General features: G+C 34.5%; 1 pseudogene; it reads right to left on the bottom strand.

The window, feature by feature from the left end:
• Positions 1–8554: 8554 nt before the first annotated feature.
• Positions 8555–8654, bottom strand: LOC135275571 (U2 spliceosomal RNA; annotated as a pseudogene).
• Positions 8655–21791: the final 13137 nt, after the last annotated feature.

Here is a 21791-nt window from a genome sequence, read left to right as displayed (position 1 = left end):
AGGATAATGGTTAATCTCTCTCTTTCCAGAGAGAATAATACATGGATATGCTAGAGGCTTCATAAAAGCTCAGAGTCTCTTAAAAGTTGTGGTTACTGTCTTAAAACTTAACATATGGGTAGGCAACATCTGGTTTTCATCTTACTGGAAATGGTCCAAGAAGAAAAGTGCTGCTCTGAATGATGTTTTTAACTGACTGGGTCTTGTGACATTCTGTCAGTATACTATGTCAGGCTAACTTGCTATCGCACAGTGAGGCAGAAATCTCAAACCCTATATGTTTTCTGATGTAACAAGGAAAATGTAAGGAAGCTCCTTCCAGAAGTCAGACTCAAAATCTAATTAATGACTATTCTCCATAGCTAGTCCAGGAGTACCTTTATAATACCAGATCAGCAAGATTACATGATTGCCATAAACAATAATTATTTATTTCCCATTATTCTTTTTTGGGGATACTATATTTTATTGCAAGTATTCCAATGGTGCTTCATTATTGTATCAGTGATGAGATGAGAACATGTTACTCATTGTTTCATTTATAGGTCCCTAGACCACATATATCTGGATTGCGCATCACTAATAGGTAATAAAATTTGAGCTGGAGATGGTTACTGGATGGGTTTCTAACCGTCTTCCTTGCAGAGGGATTTGACAGCATTAAATACATTCAAAGAAATCTTCAAAACTATAGAGAGGTGAGAATTCCAGAGTACAGTTTATTAGCTCTTCATTTCAAAAATCATTTTCTTGACAAACACCTATTTATAATACCTAAGTTCCTTTGCAATTAAGTGGAGAAGGTGACTATATTTTAGGAGTAAATATGCTGAGCCAAGAAATGGAATACAAATTAAGATGCAAATGTGACCTTACTACCATCCCACATACGAGCGTTTTCAGCAAATAGGTGTAGATAACTGTGTAGTGCTAAGAGATGGAGGTACAAGGTGACAGGAGCTTGAGTTTTTAAATTACAACATAAAATGAATGCTTCCTGTCATCTAGGAACACCTGTTTTAGATTATTACATGAGTGGAAAATACCATTTTTTTTATATTTAAAACACTTTCATGTTGGTTTGTCTGCTTCATATTATAGTAGCTTGAATTACCTTATTACAATGGTACAGTCTAACAAAACAGCTCAAACTCATGTGGCTTCAATCTTAAACTGTTTGTCTTACGTTACCTAAACTGTGTATCTAAACAGGTTTTTTACTACAGATCTTGATTCTCAAAAGAATTAACAGTATAATTAGTAGATATTTTTCCAGAAACTTCACTGAAATATTAATATATCTATATCTTATAAATTCTAAACTGTTTTATTAAAATTAATCTCAATACAGAGACTGTTTTATGAACATCCTAAATATTTTATATTTCCCTCTTTGTTTAAAGTGGTTCTATATTTAGAACATGTTTTGGTTCTAATGAAGAGAATAGTTTTGTTTATTTTGAGAAAAATATAAAGTTTCTCTACCCAAGAAAGCCACTCTCTTCCATTAGTGTACACATTCAAAAAATAAATATATGGGGTATTGAAGGAGAAAGCAGATACAGTTGGCCCTTTGTATCCACGAGTTTCACAGATACAAAAAATTCATTCAACAGTGAATTCAATCAACAGTGGATCAAAATATTCAGAAAAAAATCCACAGCTTGAAAAAGCAAAACTTGAGTTTGTCATGCAGTAAGTAACTACATTTAATTCACACACATAAAATATGTAGGTATTTTATTAGGTAATTGTAAGTAACACAGAGATGATTTAAAGTATATGGGAGGAGCTGCATAGGTTATATGAAAAAACTAGGTCATTTTATGAAGGGATTTGAGCTTCCACAGATTTTATCCATAGAGTTGGGGTGGGGGCGGGTTGCTGGGACAAATCTCCCATGGATACCAAGAGAAGACTGTATTCACTTACCTGGGCAGATCAGTTCAGGTTATTAATACCATAGACATAATTGCCTTTGTGTACAATACTAACTTTAGGAAATGATCATAAAACAATTAACCTTCTATCATTTCCTTCCGTCTGGGCAAAGTATAAGCCTATAAGAATTTCTTTTAAGGGTTGATACCATCTACAAACTTTGTCACTCTTGCTTACTAAAATTTTGATCTGACATGATCCTTACTTTTTTCTTCACATTGGACTGGAGATACTAAATGTAAGTTTTAGTATCTGTGTAAATATAGTTATTCTATGTGCTGTGTTTTAAGTGAAAAATAGAATTTTGCCAGTGTTCTTTATTCATACAATTTCATAGAGGAAGTTTCATCAATGGCTTTTTCTCTATAATTATTGAAAGTCCCAAATCTTCTCTTCTTTGCTAAGATACAGACATCTACAAAAGGAGAAGAAATAAGAATGTGGGATTTTTTTTTTTTTTTTTAATTTAGGCAATTCAAAGTTTAGAGAAGAAGGATCCAAAATTTTGCCAGTCACTAACCTCAAATAAGGTGTCAGAGCTACAGAAGGCTAACATTAACCACTCATATTTTCAGATAGAAAATCATCTAATACATGGGCAGAAAGAAGAGGAAATTTCTTTCATCTAAGAAGTCATATATCAATGCCTTCAGGTCATTCGTGAAACATTTCTTAAACTCTGAAGTTTTCTTTTAATCCATTCCAATCACTCTTTTATTAGAGAAATAAGTGATGGTTAGACTTCATCAAATAAAATAAATAATTTCTCACTGTGAGCAATACAATTCAAGTAGATAGCCACAATGAATATGTGTCTAATTCAGTTGAATACTATTTTAAAAAAAAAGAAAGGTGAAGTGATAATTTGGTAAAATAGCAAGGCTAATTGCGTACCTTATCTAAACTTAGAGTATGCAACAATTTTCCATTTAATGTACTGAAAAAGAAAAAAGTTATTAAAATGCAAAATGTAATTTAGTAATCGAAACCAATAATGTACTGATTCTGGTGCAAAGTACATCATTATTTTCCTTCACTTTCCATCATTTGGACAATCTGTAATTTCAAAAAAATGGACATTTGATTTTTTTACTCCAGATATGTCACACTAGATAGTAATATCTAGTTAATCAGCAATTGTCTAATATAGATCGTCAACAGAGAGTAGTCCTGAGAGTATTTAAAGTGGAAGAAGACTTTATTGATTGATTTTAGGATTTTGAGAAAGTTTACATATGAAGGAAGAGTAAGAAAACCTGTATTTGTAGGATAATACTTTTTTAATTTAAAATGAATATGTTTTGGATGTTAGTTAAAAAGTATTTACTTTTTTTTTTTTTTGAGACGGAGTTTCGCTCTTGTTACCCAGGCTGGAGTGCAATGGCGCGATCTCGGCTCACCGCAACCTCCGCCTCCTGGGTTCAGGCAATTCTCCTGCCTCTTTTTATAAGGCACTAGATCTTCCACTGTGAAAGATGTAAATAAATATATTATCACACATCCCACAGAAATTAGGTTTAATATTTAGTAGAAGGGGAATATGTACATATATTTCAAACTATATGTATATAGCTATAAAACAATTTCAAGACATATATACATATATGTTCATGTATATATTATACACATATATGCATATATATGTGTGTGTGTGTGTTCATCTATCTGTATATCTCTCAAAAGGGAAAAGCCATGCTGTAATATTCCTTTTTTATTGCAACAATGCTACATAAAAAAATAGCCACAAAACTCAGCGGTTTACTACAGAAAAAAAAATCCACTTCTTAACTGAAGTTATGCGGGAATCTTCTGAGATATGTATGATTCTGCTGGTTTGGGGCGGGTTTGGCTGAGTTCAGTTGGGCCTGTCTATGGCCTACAGGTCACATTTAGGTCTTATTCACATATCTTCTCATTTGAGGACTCGAGTTGAAGGAACAGATGCTATTAGAGATATAAAGCTCCCAAGGAAGAGGGCAAGTTCTCAAGAAGATTAGGTGTAAACCCATAATACCTTTTAAATCAATTCTATACTCAGAACTGGTCCTTTATCCTGTCTTCCTAGCTGACGTGTGAGCAAGCATGACAATTGAATAAGCCCCAAATCAGCGGAAGTTGGAATGTATTTCTCACTTTCTGTGAGTCATGTGGAAGCATATGACAATGAACAAATAACTATAGGATAATATCCTATTTCAAGGAGGAAACAAAGATTGAGAGCAATAATTCAATGTATTACAAAAGAGTTTTTAAAAAGCCCAAACAGTTCCTAGAGAGAGCATATGAAAACCGTATTTTATTATCAGCTTCCTTCCTCAACTACTGTCTTCAACCTAACAAGAAACTATGACCTCTTGAATTAAATAAATTATATATTAATCAGATTTGGATCCCTGGTTTGGATGCCCAGAACTAAAGGTAGATAAAGATAGAGAATGAGTAGGTTATTTCAACTATCTTTTAACTGGAATTTAATTCTCCAGTATGTCACCTTATAATCTATCCTCCATTTATTTGATTTCCATAATGATTTTACTCAATATTGTCTAATTGTCAGACATTTATTTAAAACTCCCTTTTTACACCCTCCACTGCCTTTAAGACAAAATATATTCTTGAAAACTTCCAATACAAAGCAAAGTTAAGACTTCTTATCTCCTACAAGCCCTCAGCAATCCCTTCCTTTGACAAACTGATATTCTATTCACCATGGTTTCACACATTTGGTGTCAAATCATATATAGTGGTTTGATAGATAATACAATTATATTTTATATGTATTTTTATATGTATATTCTCCTATATATTTCAGTATCGATTCGACAATTGGACTTTTATTATCCTGGCCAAACAAAACAAAATATAGTCCTTCTTGGCTCTCAAAAGATATCTAAAATTAAATTTTCAAGTGTCTCATCTTTCTATTTATTGTTAATTATTAACCTTTTTTTTTTTTTTTTTTTTTAACCATTCTCTGCCTATCATAATGTGTAACTTTCCTTCTCTCCTTTCAGATCTCTCTTTTAACTTTCTTTCCTTAACAGAAATCAGGCTTCTCTCTGAGAATACTACTTCACCTAAAGAGTGTTTAATTGATGACTATTTATTTTTAGTTTTCTATAGACCATGTGCTTAAAAGGTAACACAGAAGATTGGCATTCTTTTTATACTCCATTAGAAATTCCAGATTACCAATACTGCCTACTTCTTCAGAAGAAAACAATCTCCATCTCTGAGTTGAATAAAAATTAATTTAAAAATTTTTAAAGAACAAAAGAAAATAAAAGAGAAAGAAATGCAGATCATTTTAATATCAAGTCATTGAGTTACCAGTCTCTTCCTCTCCTTAACACTGTCATCTATGACTTTCAGCTAGTTCCCATTTCTCCTCAAAGATTTTAAGATGTGGTTTAGCTTTTTTTCTTCGGCCCAAGTCCTACCTTCATATGGATTGACATTAACATTCATGTATACAACATGCCCAGCTGCAGAGCTCCTCAGTTTTTACAATTTCTTAATGAGCTTCTCACTTGTCACTTACTTTCACAGTCAGACTTTGAGTCTTTTCATAACCCGAATCTGATAAATCTTTTAAAATCACTAATTCTATAATCTCACTTTATGGCCAATGTCTCTTTTATTTGAAGTCTTGTTCAACTAATTTTATTTATTTATTTTTTTTACTTTATCAAGATTTCCAGTTACTTGAAATTAGTACATTTTACAAGTTTATTAGCTATCTCCTTCATTTTTTTTCTATTCAGCTTTATTCATTTATTGATTTTAGGATCCATTTGTTCAAGAGTATATCTAGATATATTAATTTTCATTATCTCTGAATTTTTGTCAAGTCCATATTTTAAAAAATTCATCTTCTGTGAACTGAATAGTCTTCACCAAGACCGACCCTGATCATCCAATTGCTTAATGAGATTTTCCCATAATAGGACACAATTTTGTCCACTATTAATTCTTAACCACCAACCTTAATTAGGGTCTCTAACTTATTTTGCAATTCTACATTTCTGGCTCTCTTCCCCATCTCTTATTCAACCTGCTTCTAACTCTCTTCCAATTTCCAGCTTTCAATTTCTTCCCATTTACTCCAAAAAGATAACCTTGTACAATGTAAAACTTTTTTGTGCCTCATATTTCTTTCATATGTACAGCTCCTAAATGTTGGCTTATGTTAATTAGCTTGTATTATTATGATTATTAGTGGCATTTGCTTCTTTCTCCTCTTTCCTCATGTTACCATAAAATTCTGACTTCCCATGTTTCTTACATAGTTGCATCATTTATATTGGCTTTTAAATCCACAAGTATATCCTATTCAAAATGAAAAAAATAAAAGAAAGCAACAAAACCTTACTTTTTACCTCACAGTTAGTATGCTTTCTTAGCTGGTGCAAAGTTCTAAACCATCTTATCCGCATGTTCTGCCTCACTATATTTTATTTTTAATCTTCCCCTCATCACACCATTGTGTCTTTCAGCCTCTCTCTATAGATAAAATTCTTACCAAGGTCAATAATTACTTCCATGTCACTAAATATATTATTGCTGAACACACTCACCTTCTCTTTTAATATATGGCCATATTAAAAGAACACACTCTATTTTATTGAAAAAATTATCCAGATTTTACTCATACTTCTCATCCTTTACAATTCAAAACAAAATGGTAGATTTTCTTGAGTTTCAATCCCAAGGTCTCAAGTTGTCTCAAGTTAGACTGTTCTCCTAAACAATTTCTTCCATATATCTGACTTTCATATAGACTACTCAAAAAAATTATTTATTTAACAAGAATGGTCTTTTGGCTTCAGATACTACTATCTAACTACTTAGCTAACATCAATTCTTATATATCTCGAAGGCACTCTTACATAACAAATACAGAAATTAAAATTATGATATAATTCCAAACCACTATTTTTCTTCACAAATGGACCATTTTCCATCAGGTTATGTAAACCAGAAACCCAAGAATCATCTATGACATTTGCCTCTCATTTACCCCAATATCCACATCACTGGAAAATTCTATTGATTCAGCGTACTAAAACATCTCATGAATTTGAACACTTACATGAAAGACTATAAATCTCATAGTCTTCCCTAGTCCCACTACCACCATTTCCTTCCCAGTATATAAACACTGATATTTACCCATTTCAATTTTTTAAAAATCCACAACAGTCTTTGAAGTGAGAAAATAAGGCCATGTTACCCCGATACATAGTGCAGTCAATGGTTTTTCACTTTTATTAGGGTGATGACAACACACCTAAACATTGCTCAAATACTCTGCATGTTTGGGTATGCACCTAATTCTCCAAACTCATCTATACCGCACTCTCCCTAACTGCAGTGACATTGGCTTTCTTTCAGTTTCTCATATTCACCATGCCTTCTCTCAAAATATTTCTGCTGCCTGGTGATAATTCTACCCACTATTTCTGCTGCCTGATTATAATTCTACCCTCTCTTCCATCCATTTGCCTGAGGCTTCTGTTTTTCATGAAACTATCACTTTGAAGGAGATGATTTCCCATATACTAATTACTAATTAATTGATTACTGATCAAATGATCTATTATTAACTTTTAAAGCTAGATCTCTATTTTATAGCATATTAGTTTATGACACGAATAATAACATAGCAGAGGATATTTCTTTTTTTTCTAATTATTATTGAATCCTTAGTGATTGTCAGAGTACCCATCCACACAATAGGCATTTTATAAATGTTTTTTGGATGTCCAAGTAAAAAACCAACAGAATAGCTTGTTCAGTGATGATTTGTAATAAATTATTTTTATTGAGATAGAATTAGACATACCTTGGCACGAAGTTGGTGTTCCATAAATGTCAGCTTGAAATGTGTGAAAAGCAATTTTGAACTCTGTGTTTATATTATTGGGCAAACAAGTCTATTTCTTCAAATAGACTGTCCATCAAATGAAACAGTACCTTGAAAGTTACATTACTTGTCAAAATATTAGATAATCTGCCTTATCTCCATTTTTTCTATCCATAGATTATGTTTTTGACAAAGACTAATTTGCAGCAAGCATGGTCTCTATTACTGTTTATAACTAGACTAAAAATATACTATTTTATTTTTTCTAATTTATTCCTCAAACTTATAGTGAAAATAGGACTAAATTTTTCATTCTCTTTATTTCCACTTGGTTCTATAGCACTGTTTCTTTGGCCCTTAGTTATATTTTTACGAAACTACATTAAAGATAATTTTCAATACAGTTATCTATTTTCTTGAACATAAATTATCTGGTGTATTTCTATCTGCCACTTTTCAAACCCATCAAATGCTAAATATAAATATCTCATAATTAGTTTTGAATTAAAGCATACACGACTTCATTAAATTTACAGCAATGAAGAACATGCCAGTAAAATGGGAACTATGATTCTGTAATGGTTAAAACATGAGGCATACTTTTGTTAGTTAAAACTGTCCATTAAGGACACTGAAATGTTGTTAAATGATTCTTCACTATAAAATGTATGGAAAAGAAAAAGCATGAGCTCTTCAGAGAGGTAACGTTTTCTATGTTATTTTGAACTTGTCTACTAGTTATGTTTAATACAGTCATAGCAGAAAAGTGACATTTCAGTGTTTAAGAAATTATACCTGATAAGAACAAATACTACACTTGATCTTAGCCAAAAAGTGAAGAAGTGATGCTTCCTTACACTTTATACAATAATTAGCTCCAAATGGATTAAAGATTTAAACACCTAACACCACTAAAAACCCTAGAACAAAACATAGGCAATACTATTCAGGGCACAGGCATAGGCAAGTACTTCATGACTAAAACACCAAAAGCAATGGCAACAAAAGCCAAAATAGACAAATGGGATATAATTAAACTTAAGAGCTTCTGCACAGCAAAATAAACGATCATTAGAGTAAACCAGCAACCAACAGAATGGGAAAAAGCACTCCTCAAAAGAAGACATTTATTCGGCCAATAAACATATGGAAAAAAAAACTCATCATCACTGGTCATTAAAGAAATGCAAATCAAAACCACATTAAGATATCATCTCACACCAGTTAGAATGGCAATCATTAAAAAATCTGGAGACAACAGATGCTGGAGAGGATGTGGAGAAATAGGAACACTTTTACACTGTTGATGGGAGTGTAAATTAATTCAACCATTGTGGAAGACAGTGTGGCAATTCCTCAAGGATCTAGAAATAGAAATACCATTTGACCCAGCAATCCCATTACTGGGTATATACCCAAAGGATTATACATCATTCTTTTATAAAGACTCATACACACCTGTTTATTGCAGCACTGTTTACAATAGCAAGACTCGGAACCAACGAAAATGCCCATCAAAAATAGACTGGATAAAGAAAATGTGGCACATATACACCATGGAGTACTATGCAGCCATAAAAAAGCTGAGTTTGGAAACCGTCATTCTCAGCAAACTGACACAAGAATAGAAAACCAAATACCACATGTTCTCACTCATAAGTGGGTGTTGAACAATGAGAACACATGGACACAGGGAGGAGAACATCACAAACTGGGGCCTGTCGGGGGGTTGGGGGATAGAAGAGGGATAGCAGGGGCTGTGGGGATTGGAGAGGGATAGCATTAGGAGAAATACCTAATTTAGATATGTAGATGACGGGGTGATGGATGCAGCAAACCATCATGGTGCGTGTATACCTATGTAAGAAACCTGCACATTCTGCTAATGTACCCCAGAACTTAAAGTACAATACATAATTTTTTAAGAAAATATATTATACTACCACACTGGTCTTTAAGAAAAAAATTATCTTGAAGAGATACTTTTTACTTTTTTTATATTACTATTCATTATAAATAAAACAACACTTCAGCAACAAACTTTACTGCCTATAAATGAGCATTCCATTGAGATGAAATAAGAAAATAAATATAGATGGTATTATGTCAGTTAATTTTTTTCTTTAATTCAGAAATCAATTTTTGGCTGGGTGTGGTGGCTCATACCTGTAATCCTAGCACTTTGAGAGGCCACAGTGGGAGGATCCTTTGAGTTGAGGAGTTCAAGACCAGTCTGGGCAACAACAGAGACCTCATTTCTACAAAAAATAGAAAAGAAAAATTAGCTGGATATGGTGGCACATCTGTGGTCCCAGCTACATGGAAACTGAGGCAGGAGATCGCCTGAGCCCAGGAAGTCGAGGCTGCAGTGAGCAGTGATTGTGCCACTACATTCCAGCCTAAGTGACAAAGAGAGACCCTGTTTCATAAAACAAGAGAAAAACATCATTTTTTAATGCAAATAATATTGTTGGTAATTTTTCAAACACCCATTGTTTAAATTATAAGCCAATAAAGCAGAAAGAGTATTCATCTTTTTTTTTTTAATGTTCCTAGTAGCTTTATTTGTAATAGCCCAAACTGAAAACAACTCAAATATCCATCAACAGGTGAATAAACAAATGGTGGTATATCGATACAATGGAACTCAGCAATGGAAAAAAAAAAAAAACACAACAAATTGTTGATACAGAAAGAAAAAGAACAACTCAATATAATTATGTTAAGTGAAAAAAGCCAGACAAAAAACATTTGCCTAATTATTTCCTTCTGATGATGCTTAACTTACACCTCTATGTTTTGGAAGTTAGGTCTAAATGCTTGATTTATTTTTGGCAAGACTACTTCCTAGATCATGCTGGGTCCTTCATATTGTGTAACACAAGGAGGTAAATCGGTTGTTTCACTGTGTGACGCAAAATTTGATTGTGTGGTTAGGGTGGTGATTGCCAGATCTCTCTTCTATGAAGGTGTATTTTTTTCCTTAGCAATTAGCAAGCAATCTGAGTATGGAACATTAACATTAAAAAGTGAATATCTTGTTTGGCGTTAACTTTTTCCTAACAGTTTTAGCATCCATTGGTAATCCTTGGCTAAATTGATTATTTCATTTTTTTAAAGCATTGATTTTAACAATTCTGTATTTCTTCTCAATGCATTAGCTGTTTTCTTCTTACTCAACTGAAACTGAAACGTTTTTGAATGAAACAACTTTTTCATGTTTGATTCACTTGACAAACTAAAATTCATTTCTTATGGCTCCACTCAATTAGTATCTCTTCTCAAACCTTAATAATTTCCTTCTCCTTCCTAATTTCCTAATCCAGAGGCTGTTTTCAAAGCAGATTGTAAATAACGCTTTTTTTTAATTCACTCATTCAAAAAAAATTTTTTAATTTTTAAGTTCTGGGGCACATGTGCAGATTTTGCAGGATTGTTACATAGGTATACACATGCCATGGTGGTTTGTTGCCTCCATTCCCCCTGTCACCTACATTAGGTATTTCTCCTAATGTTAACCCTCCCTAATCTCCCCACCCCCACTATCCCTTCCCTATCCCCCCACCCCCAACAGACCCCAGTGTATGATATTCTCCTCCCTGTGTCCATGTGTTCTCATTGTTCAACACCCATTTATAAGTGAGAACATGGGGTGTTTGGTTTTCTGCTCTTGAGTCAGTTTGCTGAGAATGATGGTTTCCACCTTCATCCATGTTCCTGCAAAGGACATAAGAACTCACCCTTTTTTATGTCTGGATAGTATTCCATGGTGTATGTGTCACATTTGCTTTATCCAGTCTATCTTTGGTGAGCATTTTGGTTGGTTCCAAGTCTTTGCTATTGTAAACAGTGACACAATGAACATACAAGTGCATGTGTCTTTATAATAGATTGATTTATAATCCTTTGAGTATATACCCAGTAATGGGATTGTTGGGTCAAATGGTATTTCTATTTCTAGATCCTTGAGGAATCTCCACACTGTCTTCCACAATGATTGAACTAATTTATACTTCCACCATCAGTGTAAAAATGTTCCTATTTCTCCACATCCTATTCAGCATCTGTTGTCTTCAGATTTTTTAATGATTGCCATTCTAAGTGGAGTGAGATGGTATCTCATTGTGGTTTTGATTTGCATTTCTCTAATGAACAGTGATGATGAGCGTTTCTCCATATGTTTGTTGGCCACATAAATGTCTTCTTTTGAAAAGTGTCCATTCATATCCTTCGCCTACTTTTTGATGGGATTGTTTGTTTGTTGTTGTTTTATATTTGTTTTAGTTCTTTGTATATTCTAGGTATTAGCCCTTTGTCAGATGGGTAGCTTGCAAAATTTTTTTCACATTCTGTTGGTTGCCAGTTCACTCTAATGATTGTTTCTTTGCTGTGCAGAAATTCTTAAGTTTAATTAGATCCCACTTGTCTATTTTGGCTTTTGTTGCCATTGCTTTTGGTGTTTTAGTCATAAAGTCTTTGCATATGCCTATGCCCTGAATGGCATTGCCTATGTTTTTTTCTAGGGTTTTTATGGTGTTAGGTGTTTAAATCTTTAATCTATCTGGAGTTAATTTTTGTGTAAGGTGTAAGAAAGGGGTCCAGTTTCAGTTTTCTGCACATGGCTAGCCAGTTTTCCCAACACCATTTATTAAACAGGGAATCCTTTCCCCATTGCTTGTTTTTGTCTGGTTTGTCAAAGATAAGATGGTTGTAGATGTGTCACATTACTTCTGAGTCCTCTGTTCTGTTCCATTGGTCTATGTTCCTGTTTTGGCACCAGTACCATGCTGTTTTGATTATTGTAGCCTTGTAGTATAGTTTGAAGTTAGGTACCATGATGCCTCCAGCTTTGTTCTTTTTGCTTACGATTGCCTTGGCTATGTGGGCTCTTTTTTGGTTCCATATGAAGTTTAAGGTGGTTTTTTTCCAGTTCTGTGAAGGTCAATGATAGTTTGATGGAGACAGCATTGAATCTATCATTTACTTCGGGGAGTATGGCAACTTTTATAATATTGCTTCTTCCTAACCATGATCATGGAATATTTTTCCATCTGTTTGTGTGTTCTCTTATTTCCTTGAGCAGTGGATTGTAGTTCTCCTTGAAGAGGTCCTTCACATCCTTTGTTAGTTGTATTCCTGGGTATTTTATTCTCTTTGTAGCAGTTGTGAATGGGAGTTCACTCATGATTTGGCTGTTTGTTATTGGTGTATCAGAATGCTTGTGACTTCTGCACATTTTTTTGTATCCTGAGACTTTGCTGAAGTTGCTTATCAGCGTAAGGAGATTTTCGGCTGAGATGATGGGGTCATCTAAATATACAGTCATGTCATCTACAAATAGAGACAATTTGACTCCTCTTTTCTAATTGAATATCCTTTATTTTTCTTGTCAGATTGTTCTGGCTAGAGCTTCCAATATTTTGTTGAATAGGAGTGGTGAGAGAGGACATCCTTGTCTAGTGCCAGTTTTCAAAGGGAATGCTTCCAGTTTTTGTCCATTCAGTATGATATAGGCTGTGGATTTATCATAGTTTTTATTATTTCAAGATGTATTCCATCGATATCTAGTTTATTAAGAGTTTTTAGCATAAAGGGCTGTTGAATTTTGTCAAAGCCTTCTCTGCATCTATTGTGATAATCATGTGGTTTTTGTCTTTGGTTCTGTTTATGTGTTAGATTACGTTTATAGATTTGCATATGTTGAACCAGTCTTGTATCCCCAAGATGAAGCCTACTTAATCATGATAGATAAGCTTTTTGATGTGCTGTTGCAATCGGTTTGCCAGTATTTTATTGAAGATTTTTGCATCAATGTTCATCATGGATATTGGCCTGAAATTTTCTTTTTTAGTTGTATCTTTGCCAGGTTTTGGTATCAGGATGATTTGGTCTCATAAAATTAGTTAGGGAGGATTCCCTCTTTTTGTATTGTTTGGAATAATTTCAGAAGGAATGGTACCAGCTCCTTTCTGTACATCTGGTAGAATTCAGCTGTGAACCCTTCTGGACCTGGGCTTCTTTTGGTTAGTAGGCTATTAATTGGTGCCTCAACTTCAGACCTTGTTATTGATCTATTCTGGGATTCAAGTTCTTCCTGGTTTAGTCTTGGGATGGTGTAAATGTCCAGGAATGTATCCATTTCTTTTAGATTTACTGGTTTATGTGCATAGAGTTGTTTGATCTCTGATGGTGGTTTGTATTTCTGTGGAATCAGTGGTGATACCCCCTCTTCATCATTTTTTATTGCATTGGTTTGATTCTCCTCTCTTTCCTTTTTTATTAGTGTGGCTAGCAGTCTATCTATTTTGTTGATCTCTTCCAAAAATCAGTTCCTGAATTTACTGATTTTGGAAGGGTTTTTGTGTCTCTATCTCCTTCAGTTCTGCTCTGACCTTAGTTATTTCTTGTATTCTGCTAGCTTTTGAATTTTTTTGATCTTGCTCCTCTAGCTCTTTTAATTTTGCTGATAGGGCGTTGCTTTTAGATCTTTCCTCGCTTCTTGGATGGGCAGTTAGTGCTATGAATTTCCCTCTGGACGCTGCTTTAAATGTGTCCCAGAGATTCTGGTACATTGTGTCTTCATTCTCATTGGTTTTGAAGAACATCTTTATTTTTGCCTTCATTTCATTATTTATCCAGTAGTCATTCAGGGGCAGGTTGTTTAGTTTCCATGTAGTTATACGGTTCTGAGTGAGTTTCTTAATCCTGAGTTATAATTTGATTGCACTGTGGTCTGAGAGACTGGGTGATAGATTTCAGTTCTTTTGCATTTGCCGAGGAGTGATTTATTTCCAATTATGCAGTCAATTTTAGAGTAAGTGTGATGTGGTGCTGAGAAAAATGTATATTCTGTAGATTTGGGGTGGAGAGTTCTGTAGAGTCTAGTAGGTCTGCTTGGTCCAGAGCTGAGTTCAAGTCCTGGATATCCTCGTTAATTTTGTCTTGTTGAGCTGTCTAATATTGACAGTGGTGTGTTAAAGTCTCCCACTATTATTGTGTGGGAGTCTAAGTCTCTTTATAGGTCATTAAGCACTTGCTTTATATATCTGGGTACTCCTCTTTGTTATTTTGATTGTTACAAAATATCAGATAGTATGACTACTCTGATTATAATTCTTAAAAGCACTATATAGAATGATACTTACAAAAACACTTTGTGGAATATTCTCTAATCTTACCCAAGTACACTGGAACACACATTAACTATTTATAGGTAAATGGCCTTTAAATTTTTTATATTCAAATGCCCAGATAATAGTAATCTTTGAAATACTTATTCAGTCATTTTGTTCATTGACTTTTACGTAATTTCCTTCACCAAAAATGATTTGATGTGGCTGATACAAAAATATTTATGATTTAAAATTTTCAATTAATTTAAATAAAGTATACACATTAATAAACATTAAATAAAAGCCAGAAATAATGTGACAAAACATACTATTAAATCCCCAGCAACTGCAGTATTGAGAAAGAAAGATAGCTTTGAGTTCTTGAGATCTAAGCAATAGGATAATGTAAATTCAAGATTCACTGCGTCTATAACTAAAATCATTTGCTCAGAATTTCATCATTTTTTTAACTGAATCCAGAGATACCTCCTTCTCATGAGCCCTTTTAAAGGGCATAGTATGATTTGGTGGACAAAGTCCTAACCAAAAAAAAAAAAAAAAAAAAGTCCTTAAAATGTAAAATGGCAATATTGAGATTAATAAGGCCATTTGTTAACTAAATTTTTATAATGCAAGGGGATTGTATGTATCTCTCTCAAATATCATATACCCAGTTACAGAAAGGATAATGACATTGTTGTTTAGGTACTCTGTTCTATAATAGTGAGTCTTAATTAATAAATTTCAGACTATAGATGACAAATTGAAGTGATTAAATTAAAATCAGCCTATTGTACATGTTAGCTATCAAGATGGAGCTTTTGACTGTTATCAGGCATGGTTTTGTTATGTAACATGGAGGAGTGCACATACTGTAAATTGTTAAGAAAATATTTGTATGGTCTTATTAGATGTCAATGATATTTTCTTGATGTAGACTCCTGGCTCTTAGTGTGAGAGTATGTAGAAGAGCTGTGAATATCTGTGTGAGACGATTTCCTCACAGTCAAGAAGACCACTTGGGACACACCATGAATGTTAACTTGGATTTTGTTAGTATTAGAGGTCACTGAGGTAGGATACTAATTCCTTATGGAAAAAATGCCTCTGCTTTCACCCAAGGAAAAGAACCAAAAAATCAATCTGAATTATCTTCGAAATTCTAATCATCCGATAAATGTTTGAATAATGAACTTTTGAAAGATTACTTTTCCAAAAGCAAATTTGCTGCCAGAAGATCTCAAAGACACTTACTATCTAAGTTCTAACAACCCTGTTTTTTCACAGAATAATTTTAACACAACTTAAAATGTGACTGTTGGCCGATGTGGTGGCTCACAACTGTAATCCCAGAACTTTGGGAGGCTGAGGTGGGTGGATCATCTGAGTGAAAGTCAGGAGTTCAAGATCAGTCTGGCAACATGGTGAAAACCTGTCTCTATTAAAAATACAAAAATTAGCTGGATGTGGTGGCACGGGCTTGTAGTCCCAGCTACATTGGAGGCTGAGGCAGGAGAATCACTTGAACTCGGGAGGCGGAAGTTGCAGTGGGCTCAGATTGTGCCACTGCACTCCAGCCTGGGTGACAGTGTCCCAAAATAAAACAAACAACAACAAAGAAACACATTGTCACTATTATCCTCAAATACCATAGTTTGTTTTTGGAGATGACTCTATTATTATAATTCCACACATGTTTACTACCTGGGTTACTCAGTGTCTCTTACTACGGTGGCGTCACCTAGCAATATCTGATTTGTTTAGTGATGGACTATAGCATTCCAGAAAGAACATTACTATAATCATAGATAAAGGATATAGAAAACCCCTATGGACAACTCTCAAAATCCTACTGCAGATTGTAGCTAAGACTTCAACCAACTACTGAGCAGTAGAAGTCTTCTAAGTTCAAGTCAATCTTCTTCAAAGTAAATTTAAGTTTACATGAATCAATTTAATAGGAAGGCAAATCCTAAAAAGGCATGTAGTTTTGTCTTTTCAGAATTGTGTTTTATTCTCCTTTCATTAATGTTTCAGCATTCCCTCAGCCCCAGAAAAAAAAAAAAATTTCCAAAAATGCTAGCCAGGTAATCTATTCAAACATGATTAAGAAAATGGTTTACTGAAAGTATCTTATAAAAAGGCATCTATATGTCCTGTTGATTCTGACTACAAAGCATATCTCAAGTCGATTTACTGATCACCATTTTCACTGATATAATTCTGGTGCCAGTGATCATTGTCTCTTTCACAGACTTTTAGTATAGTTAACCAATTTTCTGTTTCTATTATCTGGAAATCATTTCCATACAAAAGCCAGATTAATCATTTTAAAACCTAAGTTAGACCATATTCCTTTTTGTCTAAATTGCATGAATACTAATCTATTAAACAGAAAAACAATTCTTTCACCTGGTCTATGAAAGCACATATGATTTAGCCTCACCAATATCTCTATCCTCAATATTTGCTACTCTTGTTTTTTCTTACAGTGTTCAGACTTACTGGCATTTTAGGAGTTCCTTGAAAATACCAAAACTTTTATCATTTCAGGTCCAGGTCCTTTCAAAGACACAGGCTGGTCAGTCTTACTCACATTTGTTGTAGTAATACATAGAGATGTCCTAACAATTAGTACACAGCACTGACACTTCTGTTTGGAGAGGCCCAGTTAGTATGAAGCTCAACACTTCTCTTTGATGGCTGTGGCAAGGTTCTCCTTTATCCCCACTGGATATGATAATGAAGCTGTACACCTGGGTTGCTGCTGGCATCCATCTCATACTTGCTGCAGCAGTCTTGAACAAAGACACAATTGTAGATGGCACAATGGAGAGACAAAAACAAACTGAGCCTTTGATAATTATATTAAGCTACTAAGTCCATCTCTCCCTCTTGGTTTATTGAGATGACAAATTCCTTATTCTTTAATTCAGTTGCAGTTCATTTTTCTTTTGAATAAAACCTTTTGATATTATTGTAGTGTTTTTACAATCATTGTTATTACCAAAAGGAGGCAGCAATACTATGACTCTGTGGTGGATCATTTAAGATATCTTAGACTTCTAAACTACTATGTTTTTACGAACCCATTGAATGCTAACTAGCTGTTCTATGGGACAATTATTTAAATTAGATTCATTTTTTCCCCAGCTCTGAAAGGTAAAAAATGTAACTATCTTTAAATAGATTGTTAGGAGGATTAGAAGTAATGTATGCTATTTTCTTGCACAGTGTCTAGCACAGAGTAAACCTCAATAATTTATGGCTATTAGCTATCATACTAACAAAATCCTATTTTAAAGCCAGGTTCAATATTGTTTAAGAAGTTTAGGAGTGAGAAAAAGCATTTAGTTAATTGTTCTTTTTCTCCATTATTCTCCAGTGTCAACAACTTAATTTATTACTTTGCTGTATTTGAAGATGTTTCTTCTTAAGCCAACCAACTTTGATGCAATAAGTAAATGCATATAAGTGGAGATACTGAAAATGTACTCACAAGATTTGTTTTCTTGAAACCACATAATTACAACTGTCAATCCTCATTTCTCCAGTGTTAAGGCAAAGCTCACCGATAATGACCCCTACTGGTGAATAATTAACTCTCTCTGATCTAGGTCTCAGAATTACTTGATAGAGTGTGTGTGCTTACGTGAAATTCACTACCACAAAGCAAAAGCAACAACAAAAATACAAATAGACTCTTCAAAAAACAAAATCCCAGCAGGTTCAAGTTTTGAAATAATCTACCTGCTGGCAGATCCAATAAAACTGCTGATTACTGGCAACTCTCTCTAAAGCCCGCTGCGTCTTACCTACTCAACTGAAGAGGCTGCTGTTCTAAATGATTGCCAATAGTAAATGGCAATGGGATATATGTTGAGATCTATTATTGTTATCAGGAAAATGATAAGAAGCATTGCTACTGTCCTGGAAAGAGAATGAAGTATTGAAATATCTTGTCATTTGTATTTTTACTGCATAATTCTGTGCAGATAGAAGCCTAGGTATATACTTGTTTATTTGATCCTATTGTGTACATGGAGATTTTTTCTCTTGTATTACTATTTTAATTTAAAATGTTTTTGGCAAAATGGCTTTTTCAAAAACTACATTTTGGAAGTATATTAGTGAAACCAGTATCTTTTAGACTGTATTGATGAATAGACTCTTTTTTTTTTTTTTGAGATGGAGTCTTGCTCTGTCACCCAGGCTGGAGTGCAATGGCATGATCTTGGCTCACTGCAAACTCTGCCTCCCACATTCAAGTGATTTTCCTGCCTCGGCCTCCTGGGTAGCTGAGATTACAGGTGCCTGCCACCACTCCTGGCTATTTTTTGTATTTTTTTTTTTTTTTTTTTTTTCCGTAGAGATGAGGCTTTACCATGATGACCAGGCTGGTCTCAGGCTTCCGACCTCAGGTCCTCTACCAGCCTCAGCCTCCCAAAGTGCTGGGATTACAGGTGTGAGCCAACTCGACCTACATTGATTTTGAATAGGTATTTGGGGCTAAAATCTCATATGATATACTCTTTTCAATAAAACTTTTGAAGATGTAGAAACAGCAATGCAGACTGACATACCTTTTATATCAGTGGACTGGTATCGTGATGTGGCATTCAGGTACTTTATTTGTGTCAGGAAAACAGACCACAGGAATCCATGTTTTTTGTGTGATTTTAAAATAATGGTCAGAAAAGTGGCATTCTGGGTTCTGTATTCACCTTTCTTATTGCAAAAAGATCATCTTCCTATATTTACTGTAAATGTATTCAAAGTCCATGTTCTAATACTGCTTTATTGTTAAAAAAAAAAAAAAAGCATCATATGTTTTTCCATGAAACTCAACTTTAAAAAATTACACACAGCACTGAGACAGTGAAATTATGAAAGGTGATGTTAGCATGTCTCCTAAAGCATAGGGTATGATTCAAAATCATGACACACTTTATTTCTGCTGCTCTCTGTGCAATATAGCATATAACAGGCATTCTAAGTGTAAGGCCGGTTGCCTCGCCGGGAGCTCGGACGCACACCCCCACCCCTTCTTTTTCAAAAGCTCGAAAAAGCCCGGACAAGCTCGGGCAAGCTCAGACATGCTTGGGCATATTCCCTTCTCCCATGCACGCACAGCCTGACTTTCCCTTAAAGAGCCCAGTATGCAAACAAGGTGCTGTAACCATAGCCTCTTGTTAACCAATAGCGGTCAAGCCCTATTGACCAATAGCAGTTGAGTCTTAACAACCAACAACAAGCCAAGTCCTAGGTCAAGGCTTGTAACTTACCCAATAGCAGTCCTGCTCTCCCACAACCAATCGAGCTGTTTCACTCCCTATAAAACCCCACGTCTGAGAGGAGTCCATGCGACTTCTCCGGCCCCTCCTGTCGGACTGCAGAACCTCACCCGGGAGCCTGAATAAATTCCTTCGCATTGGATCTTTTCGTGCTGGCCTCAGTTTCTTCGTTTTATCCTCAGCGAGAAAAAACCTTACACTAAGTTTCACCTGTTGAAGTGGTTATAAATTTTGCTAGTTTCCCTCAGAATCTTCTGACTTACAGGACTAGTGAGATCACCAACATAATTTATCTGATTTCCTTGAAAAACAGTCAGGAGCAACGTGGGAGTGCCTGGAAACAATGCTCAAAAGGGGCCAGGATTCATCTTAAGATGTGGTAAGAGATAGACCTTGGAGTTAAACTACACAGATATAACTACAGCTTTGTCCTTTGGATGACTTAATGTTTTAAACTTTTAAGCTTCAGTCTCCTAACTCAAGTTAGTGTTGCAGTGATAAAAGAATATAGGTAATCTTTTAAAACACTACACAATAAGAGTAAGTTGATGCTACTTTTAGTAACATTATGAAAACTATTATTATCAATTTATCCGGGACAATCTCCAACATCAGAAAAGAGTCACTTCACATTTTTTTCCCTTTATTCACTAGCACAGAGTAAGGCATACTAGTTGGTCTAATGGCTTACAAGAATGATTCTCAGGGACATCTGAATTACTACTCTTTGTTCTAGTTCTACAAACTGTATTAGGAAATGCATTTTCTTTGAGGTAAACAAAGACTATGGTGCTAAACATATTGGATGAGAAGAAGGCTCCAGCCTGCATCTCTTATGAGCCACACTTGGTCCAGGCAAGGTGGTCCATAGCTTGTCTCCAGCCAATGCTAAATGTGGAGTGTCCCGACCTTGTTTATAAGCTTGAGCTTGAAAAAGAAGTTAATCATCCAGGATGTCTGATATGCCCTTCCTTCAGTCAAACTTAGCAGAGACAACTGTGTATCCTGGAGAGACTTGTGAGGATTTTAGAGGCAATGATGTCTATGCCTCCATTAAATAAAATTAGTAATCTACTTATTGTGTACCTTTACTTCTTCCAGTAAGAAACTGTGATTGCTTTAAATGTTCTTAGTGCTGATCTTTTCAAATAACAATATTATTGACATATGTCAAAAGAGAGGTAAAACATTTCAGGAAACATAAATGTAGTATGATCAATAATCACTGAATATTGATCAACAAAAAGAAAAAAAACAGGTTTCTCCCTTCCAAAAGCACTAACAATGGTCAACCTGATGCATCAGATGGTATCCTTTACTGCCATTGAACATTATTGGTAGTTGAACATGTCATAATTATATTGTGCCAGAAAACGAACCTAGAGTCAATAAATGACTTGATATTAATTAAAAACTTAATCAAATGATTTCTTTTGTCTCTAGAAAAAGAGCCCATGTAGACCACAGAATATCTTTTCTGGAAAGCAATACTATCAGAAGAAAGTAAAGAACAGAGTAATGAAGATGAGAGAGAACCAAAGTAAATGACTTTAGATAATTCTGACAAGATTAGCCACA

The sequence above is a fragment of the Aotus nancymaae genome, unplaced genomic scaffold, assembly GCF_030222135.1.
Source record: "Aotus nancymaae isolate 86718 unplaced genomic scaffold, 86718_ANA_hifiasm-v0.15.2.pri h1tg000016l, whole genome shotgun sequence".
Classification (NCBI taxonomy): domain Eukaryota; kingdom Metazoa; phylum Chordata; class Mammalia; order Primates; family Aotidae; genus Aotus; species Aotus nancymaae.
This window is presented reverse-complemented; position numbering and strand designations above follow the sequence as displayed.